This window comes from Pleurodeles waltl, chromosome 9, assembly GCF_031143425.1.
Source record: "Pleurodeles waltl isolate 20211129_DDA chromosome 9, aPleWal1.hap1.20221129, whole genome shotgun sequence".
Classification (NCBI taxonomy): Eukaryota; Metazoa; Chordata; class Amphibia; order Caudata; family Salamandridae; genus Pleurodeles; species Pleurodeles waltl.
This window is the reverse complement of record NC_090448.1, coordinates 347,951,527-347,964,269: the sequence shown is the minus strand read 5'-3', so window position 1 is coordinate 347,964,269 and position 12,743 is coordinate 347,951,527. Positions and strand designations below refer to the sequence as shown.

Below are 12,743 nucleotides of genomic sequence, written 5' to 3'. Positions count from 1 at the left end.
GTCGTAAGGGATAAAAGGCCGCTTTAATAGAACAGGTCTGGTATAAAACAATAACCTTGGCTTTTGCCTCACAAAACTACAAACCTCACTATACAATATTTCTCTCCTAACCCCTCCCCCACCCTCTAAACTTTCCACTCCCCAAATCGCCCTTGAACAATCCCTTCCCCATCTGTCCTGCTGCCCACGTTCTGCAGTTACCCTTGCCTTTACTCCCTTGTGCCCCTTGCTAAAACCTCCCTGCCCTCAAATCTTTGGCATCACCCCCTTCTCCCCCAAAGCCTTTCTGGGTAAATCCCCCGCCACCCAGGAAAACCCGCCAGGCGTTTTCCTGCCCCACCCCATGAATTAACGACCCCAAAGCTTCTCCCCCAACAAATCCGCGATCATAATCCTGAGATCCAATAAGTAGAGCTCGTTACCCATAAAAGTCAAATGAACACCATCTTGCCGAAACAACTCAACTGACGATGTAACCAAATTCTCATGCAACAAAAAGAAAAACCCCTTTTCCTGACAGAATTTCCTCATCTCCCTATTCACCTTTTTCCTTTGTTTTTCTATGCCTGAAAAAGAATATGCTCCTCTCCACACCCTCCTAGGAACCATACAAGTCCAAACTATGTGCGGACCTGCCCAACGCTCCTTAATCCTTACCAGATCCATCTTCATTGTCTTCAACAATCCTATGCCTGACAAGGAAACTAAATCATTCTCCCCAAGATGGATAACTAACAGGTCTGGGCAAATCCCTCTCTCAATCCTTCTCGAAAGAACCGACAACAACTCACCCCATCTCATGCCGCTCTTACCCACCCAAATAACCCTAATTCTCGCTCCATCTAAACCTAATTGCGTTCCAAAATGCCTGGATGCCGCTTGCTTCTCTGCCCACCGCACAAAAGAGTGCCCAACTATCCAGACGGAACAGCCTCCATTGGGTCCCCCGACACAACCTACAAGAGAACAGCGAAAAAACACACATGAAAAACCCTCAAAATACAAAATTAAGAAAGAAGGAGATAAAGAATAGCTGTAAAGAAGTTGGGAAAAAAGAAAAATAAGAATTACCAAAGCACAACAATGCACATAACCTGATAGAAAACTAACTACCCCAACAAACCTACCTGCATTACGCTAACAAATGTAGCACTTAAAACATTGTGATTTCTATCTCCCCAGACCCATAATAAAACCATCAGATTTACCGAAAGCCTTGGCTTCTGTGGCTGCTCCAATCCAAAATGAATGTGTACCATAGCACCGCAAATCCAAGCCCAACAAAACCAAGGACCTTCTCAAAACAGCCATCAATTGATTAGCCGTTAAACTTGAACCATCCTCATGAATGAACACCAACCTTGATGACGTCGGCAGAAACCTTACAAACAACCCCCACCACCTAACAGGACAAATGGAAGAGCCATTACCACCTAAAACTACCTCCTGTCCCCTCCCCAACTGATCAGTCTTAGATGCGCGCAACCAAAGAACAACAGTCCCTTGTCTTACCTGCACATCGGACTGTAAAATACCATCCTGTCCCTTCAGCCCCAAAAGCTCTGAAACCCGCACCGCTCCGTGAAAAAGCCAAGACATACAGAGCGAAAACAATTTAACCTCCCAATGAGAAAAACAAACCTCAACCAAAACCCCCAGCAAACCCTGCAATCCCTCCTCGCCCCCCCTTCCCTGGCCCAACCCGAAATCAGTCTTCTACAAAGCTCGCCCTCGACAGGATCATAACCCAAAAAATAATTCCCGTAAAAAGAAATACCAGACAACTTACCTGATATAGTAACTGCTGACAAGCCCAACTCAATTTGCAGCATTATAAAATGGATCGCATCCTCCCTCCGAATCTCACAAACCTTGACACCCCCCTCCCGTTTTACCGCACCTGACTGTAAAAACTCCAACCAGCCCTGCTCATAACTCCTCCGAGTGGACGGAGCTATGGACTGCTGAACCAGCTCCAGCATCCTCACTCTCCTAATTCCCATAACTCCCTGGGAGCCGCCGTCTTCAGCACATCCGCTCCCGGTGCCAGCCCAAGGAATCTCTGCCACTGGAAACGAGATAACGCATCAGCCAAATCGTTATTAACACCCGGAACATATTTTGCCTTGAACAACACATTAAATTGCAAACATTTTAGCAAACAGACTTGCAGAAGCCTCAGCACCTTCTCCTCCCTTGCCCTCTGTGAATTAACTAGATTAACCACTGACTGATTATCCACATTGAACAACACATTCCTGTTCGCAAAGGTCGAAACCCATGCAAACAGTGCGACCACTAAAGGAAAAAAATCCAAAAAGGCAATGCTATGCTTAGCCTTCATCCAACTTAAAGGCCAACTCTCCGCAGCCCAATGACCATCCCAAAATAACCGGAAACCATGGGCTCCAGAAGCATCTGAAAAAACTTGAATCTGCCAAATCCAATCAACATCATCAACCAACATGGTAACACCGTTAAACTTCTGTAAAAAAAACAATCCACATCCTCAAATCCTCTCTGACACTCGCCCGAAGCCGGATATGATGGTGAGGCAGCACAGCTCCTCTCATTGCAAAACCCAAACGCCTACAAAAAGCTCTGCCAACCCGAATAACTCTACAAGCAAAATTCAAAAGACCCAAGATACTCTGAGCCTGACATAACTCCAATTTCAGATTCCTAACTGCTTCCTCCAACAAAGAAATCAACAGCTGAAACTTCTCTCGTGGCAACCTCACTTCCATCTTAACCGAGTCAAATTCGATTCCCAAAAAACTCAAGCAAGTTGAATGCCCTTCCGTCTTCTCTTGAGCCAAAGGAACACCAAATTGAGCCATAGCCCTCTGAAATACTGCCAGCACCTTACCACATTCACCAGACCGAGGTCTGCCCACAAATAAGAAATCATCCCGGTAATGAGTAACAAACTTCGCCCCGCACTGACCTTGGATAAACCATTGTAAAAAAGTGCTAAACATTTAAAAAAGAGAACAAGATACCGAACAACCCATTGGTAACATCCTCTCCACGTAAATAGCATCTTCAAACTGCATACCCAACAATGAAAAATCCTCCGGGTGTACCGGCAACAGTCGAAACGCCGACTGAATATCTGATTTAGCCATTTCAGCACCATTCCCGCATCTTCTCACCAAAGAAATTGCATAATCCACTGATGCATAATGAACCACCGCATATTCAGGAGCAATAAAGTCATTTACCGATGCTCCGGCAGGCAGGACAGATGATGAATAAGGCAAAATTCCCCTTCCTGCTTCTTAGGTACAACGCCAAGTGTGAAATGGTTAGATTAGGTAAAGGCCAACTATGAAAAGGACCTACAATCCTACCTAAACCCAACTCTTTCTGGAGTTTTGCCCTTACCACATCCGGGAACTGTTTTGTTGACTTCAAATTATTGGCCCATCTCCTCACTCTCAGACCTTGATAACAAAGCTTAAAGCCTTCTTGAAAACCTCTTAACAAAGTCTTTGCCTCTTCTAAATGCGGGTAAAATTGCAACTAATAGCCTACCACCTCTAAATTAATAGGAGTAGGGCCCTTTACTTGCCAATTGTTGTCCGTGAGCCCTGCCTCTATCTGTTCCTCTACCCTGCATCCCTTGTCCTGTCCAATTAAATCAACCGAAACATTAGTAGGCCGGGTGCCTGCCTCCACAATTGGCACAATCATGTCTAAATTTGACTGTTGCCTGGTGCACAACGCACTGTTAAATGCCCTAGCATGCCCCGTTATGGGGGAACTGACCCCTGTGACTGAAACCCACCCCAAATTGGGTGGGACGGCCCTGAAAGGGCTTATATTGAACCGGTAAGCCACTAGCCGTATGTGTAGTAGGAGCATTCCTGGCAGTTCTTAACCACTGCATCCATAATTCGTTGTCAATCTCCCCCCAAACCTTCTCCGGATATATAGCTTTACGGGCCCGAAACTCCTCATCATAGCGGAACCAATCAAAGCCCCCATAATCCATCTGGGCCCTTCTCACTACAACCAAGTACTTGAACAAAGCCACACAAATATCCGGAAAACGTTCACACAATACACTTGCATAAATCAAAAAGGCAGACGTCCGATTCTCTATAGTCGTTGGCACCTTCGGTCTCCTCGCCAACTCCCGCTCCTCCTCCTTAGATCCTTCCTTTGCCTGTACTTCCCTATGTAATAATTTAAAAACATCAATAAATTCACCTTTCCACATTTTTTCCTTTAAACTCTGAGTGAGATGCGCCCCCAAAGGCATCGACACTCCCATATATGGCAGCTTCTTTCTCTTAGAACCACCTTGTCCCACCGCACCGACTCCCCTGTACTCACCTGACCCTCTACTGACTTACCCACTTGAGTAGCATTATGCAAACCTTCCGGCTTACTCTCAGTTACCCCGTCCCCCGGTTCCACCTGAATAGCCACATCCACATTCCTTGAATTAAGCCCCAATATTGATTCCCCCCTACTTGACAAACCTGCCTCCTTTGAGACCTCACCTCTGCGTAAACCGCTAGCCAATTCACGCCGTGATGACTGACTATCACCCTGGACCACCTGTCCACTCGATACTGCCTTCTGAGCCGACGCAGCCCTCACATCCAAAACCGGAACTTCGTCCTCATAATCCAACTCCTCTTCTTCAGTGACTAGACCTGAACTAGCGTTCCGGCTAGCCGGAATCATCCGAGTGGCGCGCAAAATAGGATCCGAAGACCCGTATCTTGAGCTGGTTGTCTCCCTCGCAGTCTGGCGAACCGCTCCGGCTTGCGCCCTCTCTTCAAACCGATGTACAGGAGGCGCCCTGACCTCCACCGGTACACAAAAATCAGCTGGCCGCCCGAACCGCTGATCCTCCGAGTCCAACCCATGCCACTCATGAACATGGGCCGCTTCACACCCAGAAAGGTACGCCCTTGAATCTTTCTGCCAAAAATCTAGCCGCACCAGCACAGAACCTGTCCTCCCATCTTCTCTGGTCACCCCTGAAATGGTACCCCGCAGCACCGAACACTGTTCATCCACAAACTCAATCTGCTCCCCTGCCCTTAAAACTGACTGATTGGCCACCTCCCATTCCTGCACTCTCCGCACCATGGGACTAACCACCCGGGGCACCCATTGTAATGATCTACTACCATTAGCACTCATACTTGCCTCCGACTGCTGAAGAATACCCTTCCCACCCAAGCCCTCAGCCTCCTCAATCTCCCCAATCTCCCCTTCCTCCTTTGAATCTAAAATAACAATTTCTGGATCCAACATTTTTTCTCCCCCCCTTGCTCATCCCCTAAATCCACATTATTTTGCTCCACGGAGCCAAAAACTGCACCTCCCAAGGGCGCGGCCATCTTGGCCGCCCCTCCTAATGTACTTTCCTCAGATAAAACAGTACCGCGCTCCCCACCGCTCTCTAAAGCGAGTGGGGCTTGTTTTGCCGCTTTCCGGGGCGCGTGCGCCTCAAACCCACTCGCCACCTTGCCGCGACCTATACCCGCCGACATGTCCAACGAAGAACCTCTACCCAGAGCAGCCACACGCTGCCTCAAAGACGACCCAGACCTCCTGAGCAAACGCGCGCCACCCCTGCGCACACCGCTCGCACGAGGTAATTGAAATGTTCCTTCTTCTATTAGGTCCGAACAATCCGGTGAAATGGAAACTTTTCTATCCGCCACACTCTTTTTTCTAAACTTCCTAAATTTCTTGGGGCTCTCGGGCGACGTGCAAGCCAAAACGACAGCAGACACTCGATCTGCTGAAGACCTCTTCGGTCGTTTCAGCCCCACCCACGCTTGCTCAAGAACACCCTCCTTTATTAAATCCTCCCTTCCAGCCTCCTGTAATACTCGCAACGCCTGCGCCACACTATTTGCTGCCATGACAACCACCCAAACAACCGAACACCTCTAATCAAATTGAAATAACTCCTGACCTAAAAACGCCCAGTGTGTACACCGGCCAAAAGAGGCCGCCCACATCCAGCCCACCCATTACAGTATATACCCACCCCAAGGTCCCACCCCATCCTGTCAAATTAGCCAATAGGTGTCCCGATCTCCCCGTGACCCGTTCCACCCGCCCGATAAGCCTGGGGGGAGACCGGGTTAAACCTCGGCTCCCCCCAAGCCCCCATTGAGAGATTGTTACCCGGCTCCCAGATCAAATACAGTGGGAAGAGTCTATCCCAATACGATGTCAAGAGGTTCCACATTATAAACTCTTGCAAATATAAGGAGAGGTTTTACATTGAACTGCTTGTCAAAAACCTTACAAAGTGGCTTTTCAATGTGAACTCTTTGAAAAGTACAATAGGTAGGGGTTTTATATTGTGGTCTCCTTGCAAACACCATAAACAGGGGCTTTACACTATGAACTCGGACAAATGCAAGCAGGAGCTTTACATTCTGAACACTGACAAAGGAAATAGGAAGGTTTTTTTACATTGTGAAGAATGACAAATGCAATAAGATCGGTGTTTGTCACGAACTGCAGGACAAACACCACTGGAAGAAGATTTACACGTTGACGTACTTGACAACTACAATAAGAATGCTTTTTTTTTACATTAGGAACTCTGACAAGTGGGAAGGGGTTTTGTACATTTATCCAGTTTAGGTCTGTCCACAGTAAATGCTTTCAAGTTTGACTTGAAGTCTTGAAATCCAGTAAGTATCTGTCATTTGTAATGGTAACTTTTTACTGTGACGTTATGCATTCATTACAGTCTTCTTTTTAAAGAAGCATTGGATGGACATTGATGTACTGTTATTTTTGTGCATTGCTGGATTTTGTTTTTCTAGGGCACATCACCTCCCTGAGTATTACCCTTTCTGCTTTTCCACATCACCTTGAGATTAAAAAGGGCACCTGGTTCCTAGTTCGAATGACTGAGGTACTGAGGCTCCAGCATGAAATGAAAAAGACAGCCTTTGACACAATGGGGTCTAGTAACCACCAACTGGCTTGGGGCATTCCAACCTGATGAAATTACGTAGTTGATTCTCAGTGTTGTGGTTTTAAAGACATCACTTTTATTAGGGATTTTGTGACTGTAATACCCCATCTACGATACAGCATCTGGTGTACTTGACTAGGACATCTCTTCTGCTTTTGGCATTCTGATGTATCACACATCGCACTACCAATATTCTTTGTGTTACATCATAGCAGAATATAGTGCAATATGCAACATAATAAACACCTCACATTGAAGAATAATGAATAAAATGCCCACTATTATATGTGTAAAACAAATAAAGTAATACCAAACTATATATATATATACATATATATATATATATATATATATATATATATATATATATATATATATATAAAACTAACAAAGAAATACCAAAAGAAATAAAGCATACAAGAAGCCATTAAACGTTGCAACAGTAATCGTGGTAATATACAGGAATTTTCACTACTCTGTTGCTTTTTTCTCAAGAAATCATTTGTAACATCCTCTGACACTTTCTTGTCTTAATGCACATCTGATTCCATGTTATGTTTGACCAATACGACCCTCCCTAAATTCCAGAAGGGAATGTCTTTCACCTTCACAACGTTACAGAATAATGAATTCAACTTTAATGGTGCAGAAAAATTTGACCCACTAACAACACCACCCGAATTTGTGATCCTGACAAGATCACCAACAGCAGAAACTTTGGTATGTTGCACGGTGTGCTTCTAATCAAAACACTTTTTCCTCTTGAGAATTTTTACACATTCCTTCTCCCTCCAGATCTGTGATTACTGGACCCAAAGCCTTCATTATTCATCTAAGCTAGACCGATCAAAAAAGTTAGGTCTCCTGCTCCTAACCTCTTCAAACTGTCATCAGTTATCTCAAATACAAAATGAAGGGGGTTTGCAATTTGAACTCTCTGATAAATACAGTAGGAAGGTAGTTTAAATTGTGAACTCAGCAAAACAACGTACAAAAGAGTTACGTATTGTGCACTCTGTGGCAAGTACAAAAGAAAGGGGTTTAATTTTGTGAACTCTCTGACATATGTAATAACAAAGGGGTTGCCATTTCTGACAAATACAACAGGGAGGGGTTTTACAATGTGAACTCTCCAGACAAGTCAATAAGAAGGGATTATATTTTGAAGACAACACAAATGGACTTTACATTGTGAATCTGACAAATGCAACAGAAAGTGGTTTTACATTTCGAATTCTGGCAAATAAAATTGGAAACAATTGTTCATTGTTAACTACAGGACAGACATCATAGAGAGGGGCTTTGCATTGTTAGCTACCTGACAAATATGACAGGAAGGAGATTTACATTGTGAGCTCTCTGAGAAAGGCAATATAAAGGGCTTTAATACGTATGTCCCTTTTCCTCGTCTGGAACTGAAAAATGTTTGATGTTTTGATAGAAAAATGTAATATTCATGTCAATGTTTACTTTGACTCTACCTAAATGATGGGTCTCTTTAGGCAGAGATCATGTAATCATGTTTATTTATTAGCGTGTTAATACTAACAGGCTTTCTTAATTGGTTATTAAAAGAGGGGACAAGAGCACTAGCCCTCTCATTTTGCATTGTGAATGACTTGAAAAGCATGTGCGCTTCATCTATTAGATTGTGAAAAGGCTATGTTTTTCAATAAGCACAAGTAGGACAATTGCAGTTTTTCTGTGATTAAAGCCAATTGGGGTGCAGTTAACCACCTGGTACCTGACAGGTAAGAGGAGCAAACCTAAATTGTAGGTTTAGGTGCCCCCTATGATATTTCTTTAGGGTTTGTGACTTGCACCATATTTAACCTGCAAGGCCCCTAAAGGAGGAGGTTCCCCGTTTTAGTTCCACCCAAATAATTGTCATTTTGATTAGAGTATTTATATATCTGTATATTAATTTTGTGTTCTAAAGTAAAGAAAGTAGGTGAGTATTGTTCTGACTGTATAGTCCAAAACACCTCCCCAAGTCAGCCTTGGACTGCTCCCCCTCATGTTTTACCATTTGCCAAATGCACTCGGAGCGGGTTTACATTGTAAACTCTCTGACAAATGCAAGAAGAAAGGGATTTTACACTGCAAACCTAATGTCCACTAAAATAATACCTTCCCTTTGTAAAATCCTCAACAAACATGCTAGGGAGGGGCTATACATTGTTTAACGCACTAAAAATGGAGGTGTTGATTCTAAGGAATCATCCTCAAACAGGAAACTCCATTTCATAGTCACTGTCTCTTTGCCTACTTCAGCTCTTGCTAATATGATAAAAAATGTTGGTACTACTATCAATTTTGATCTTACCTTCTTCTGCCTGTCAACACAGTCACTGGTAGGTGTCACTTCTTTTGAAGAGCTTAAGAAAAATTCTTCCTTGCCTCTTAGTTGAAGGGAGAAGGCTGATAAACCAGGGAGCCATCTCATTTTGTTTGGATTAAAGGAATGCAGTGTTACTTGGCTTACCTTAAAGTTTTATTTGCCATAATCAGATTGTTCAAATTGCATCTGCCATATCTAGTGCTTAATTTGTAAATTAAAATGTGCCGGCGCTCAAAGCCCTCCTCTTAAACATGCAGCTGCTGCAATTAAATGTGCTAACAGGGAATACTGAGGCAGCGTAATCCCGAAGCCATCTCGGGCCTCTTCAATCCATTTAAAGCCCCTCCCTGACCCTCCAGCTCACTCTTGCAGCTTTCTGCTTTCTCCCATTGTGAATATTTTTCGTGTTTCTCTTCCTCCGTCTTTCCCAAATGTGTATTTTGCTAGCTGTAAATGCTTGAGGCAGAACAATAAGCGCTGACCCTCAAAAATAAGTGCTGGTGCTTAGCACCGGTTTCAACAAGCACAAATTAAGCACTGGCCATATCTCTTACTTAATTCACCTCAATGTACTTTTGTTGAATCCTAAATGGACTTCCTCTGCAGGTTTACTAGTGAATAACCGGATCTTGTTTAAGACACTTTGAATGGTGCTTGCTGGCACTTGTCCTGAGTATCTCAGCTCTTGGCTTCTGCCCTACCTGCCGTTTCGCATACTTTGCTCCTTTTCTCATGCACTCACGGGTGTGCTCATTTTCCTTTGAACCAGAGCGGACAGACTCTTCCTGGATGCTCACTCATGTTCCCAGCACATTAGCGGTAAACAACTCTGCCTATGTTAGTTCTGGTTGACAGGTGTGCGTGTGAGAGTGCAGGGGGGCCAGCACACTAACGGCAGAACTATTAGCATTACCAGTGTTTTTTTTGGTTTCCTTTTTCAATTCTGGGAAAATGGTTGCAGTTCCTAAACCTGATCCGATGAAGAAAGAAAAAAGAAAACCAGATTCTGACGAGATTTAAACAATACAAAGCGAAGTGGCATTCCATTGCAGTCACTACTGTAATTTCAAGATGATGCTTTAAAAATAGATTTGTCTTTTTCCTTCCTCAGGACTGAGCATTCTGGGATTTGCAGTTTTATGGATGAACTTGACAATGCAACTATACTTAGTGTTTTTGGCCGAAAAACCAGCACTGACTGAAAGTCATCCACATGACCTGAGCCAGTTGAGAACTGTGTGGGTTCACAGATCGCACCGTTCTTTACCAAGTGCTCTAGTTTCCCAGTTCCATGCACAGATCTACTTTTTGCATTGTGGAATTGGTAGTTCTATCTATCACAGTATTAAATTAGGACTGCAAGTTCCAGAATGCAACGAAGGAATTTGGACTTAATGAGTTACGCACATATGGTCAAGGTAAACGCAAGAGCTCTTTCTGAAATGCTTTGCAGAAATACACTGTTTTGAGAGAAACTGGAGGAATGTTATGCCTCAAGTTCTTGTTACAGTATAAAACAGCCTACAGACAGGTTAGACTAATATGAACTGCTCTAAGTAGAGGGGATGTCTAAGGCAGAAGCAGAAAGCTAACTGAAAAAGGCCTGAGAAAAGAACAGATGTTCAAATTGCCTTTAATGTCACATTAGCCAAAATAACACAGGTATTAGAAGTGATGTCATATATATTTGTGCTCCAAACAATGTGACAGAGCTGACCTCTTCTCCTGCCCAGAGTCACTCAATAGAAACCTATTTGCTGCTGAGGGGCTAGGGTAAAGACAAAGGGCCTGATTTATAACTTGGTGAAGGGGTTACTCCATCACAATGGTGATAGATATCCTGTCCACCAAAAAAATCTAAATCCTATTGGATATAATGGAATTTAAATTTTGGTGGACAGGATATCTGTCACCGTCGTGATGGAGTAACCGGTCCACTGAGTTCTAAATCAGGCCCAAAGAGTGGAAATTGCAAGGTGTAAACATGGCGCTATTTATTATTCTGGCATTATCCAAGACCTTTTGATTTTACTAAAATTATAATATACTGTGGATGGCACCATAGGTACTGCAGTTCACTAGTGGCATTTAACGTCTAAGCCCATGGGTGCATTTTGTAGCATATAGTAGGAACTTGTAGACAAGTTAAATATGTCTATAAATACACCTATTAGGAGCAATGGGCCAGATGTATCATACAACCGATTCGCGATTCTCAAATAGCGATTTTTAAGAAATCACTATTTCAGAAATGCAAAAAGGTATGTATGATTTTTGCGATTCGGTAATAGCGATTTCTTAAAAATCGCAAATGCTATTACCGAATCGCAAAAAGAGAATCTGTCCCCTTTCGCACCTATGGGCCTGTTAACCCATATCTGCGAATTTTTTGCATTTACAAAATTGCGATTTCTTAACCAGAAATTGCAATTTTGTTAAATGCAAAACCCCAGGTTGCTGGGGGCCTAAGGCCCCCTCTGCTGCACCCTTAACATTTTTTGGGGGACATGTATGGTGCACACATGCCAAAAGGGCATCTGTGCTTTACATGTACTTTTTAAAAATGCATTTTAAGTGCACTTTTAAATTTTGCACATGATTACCACCAGGGTCAACCTGGTGGTAAATAGCGATTCCTAAATGCCCAAATCGCATTTAGGAATGGCTTCATACATGTGCTAATAAATCACAAATAAGGAATCCTTATTTGCGATTTCTTATTCAGAGAGTCGCAATTTTCGACTCTAAACAGGGTCGCAATTTTAAGGAATCACTATTTTTGCGATTCCTTAAAATTGTGTTCAGAATGTCTTTCATACATTCTGAACTGGCTTTTTGCATTCGCAAACGGGCATTCGCACTGTTTGCGAATGCAAACAACCTTGATACATCTGGCCCAATGTTCCTTATATTTGTTTCCTTTGTGTGCAGCAATGACATGTCTCTGTGCCCTGCAGGCAAGGCTATGTGGACCGGAAACATCCAGTGGCTCCCTTCCCAAGCCAGCATAGGGTTGCAAACTACAATCAGTGGAATTTGACGCTCTCTGCTTGAAATGTGAAATTTCCTGTCTATCGTGAAGGAAAATTTAAATTCTATTAAGGACACGGAGGCAAGGATTATGCAGTTCTTTCTTCGTTCTTTATTAAATAGCAAGTTCAAAGTTCAAACAAAAAACACATAACGAACTACAAATCCCATGAGTCTGCTTCCATAGCAACCATTGTCCAATAAAACTCTGATCCTGTCAACTGTATAAATGCCCTCGACCACGCCACTCTCCCTTTTTCTTCACTGCTTCAGTGACAGAAAAGTGCCCTTTCTGCCTCTGAGCGTTGCAGTATGATTGATTGTATTTGTTGACTGCTTTTATGATCTTTCTGCACGTTCGCTGTCAGTTTCAACTACTGTTGCTAGGTCTCGTTGCCTTCG

The 12,743-nt window shown here is 43.4% G+C and overlaps 1 long non-coding RNA gene across 1 annotated transcript in view; it reads right to left on the bottom strand.

The window, feature by feature from the left end:
* Window positions 1–292: 292 nt before the first annotated feature.
* Window positions 293–12,743, bottom strand: part of LOC138259301 (uncharacterized) — a 31,621-nt gene continuing 19,170 nt past the window's right edge. Inside the window, exon 3 of the long non-coding RNA XR_011198702.1 lies at window positions 293–956. This is a non-coding gene — a long non-coding RNA (uncharacterized lncRNA). The remainder of the gene's footprint in view (window positions 957–12,743) is intronic.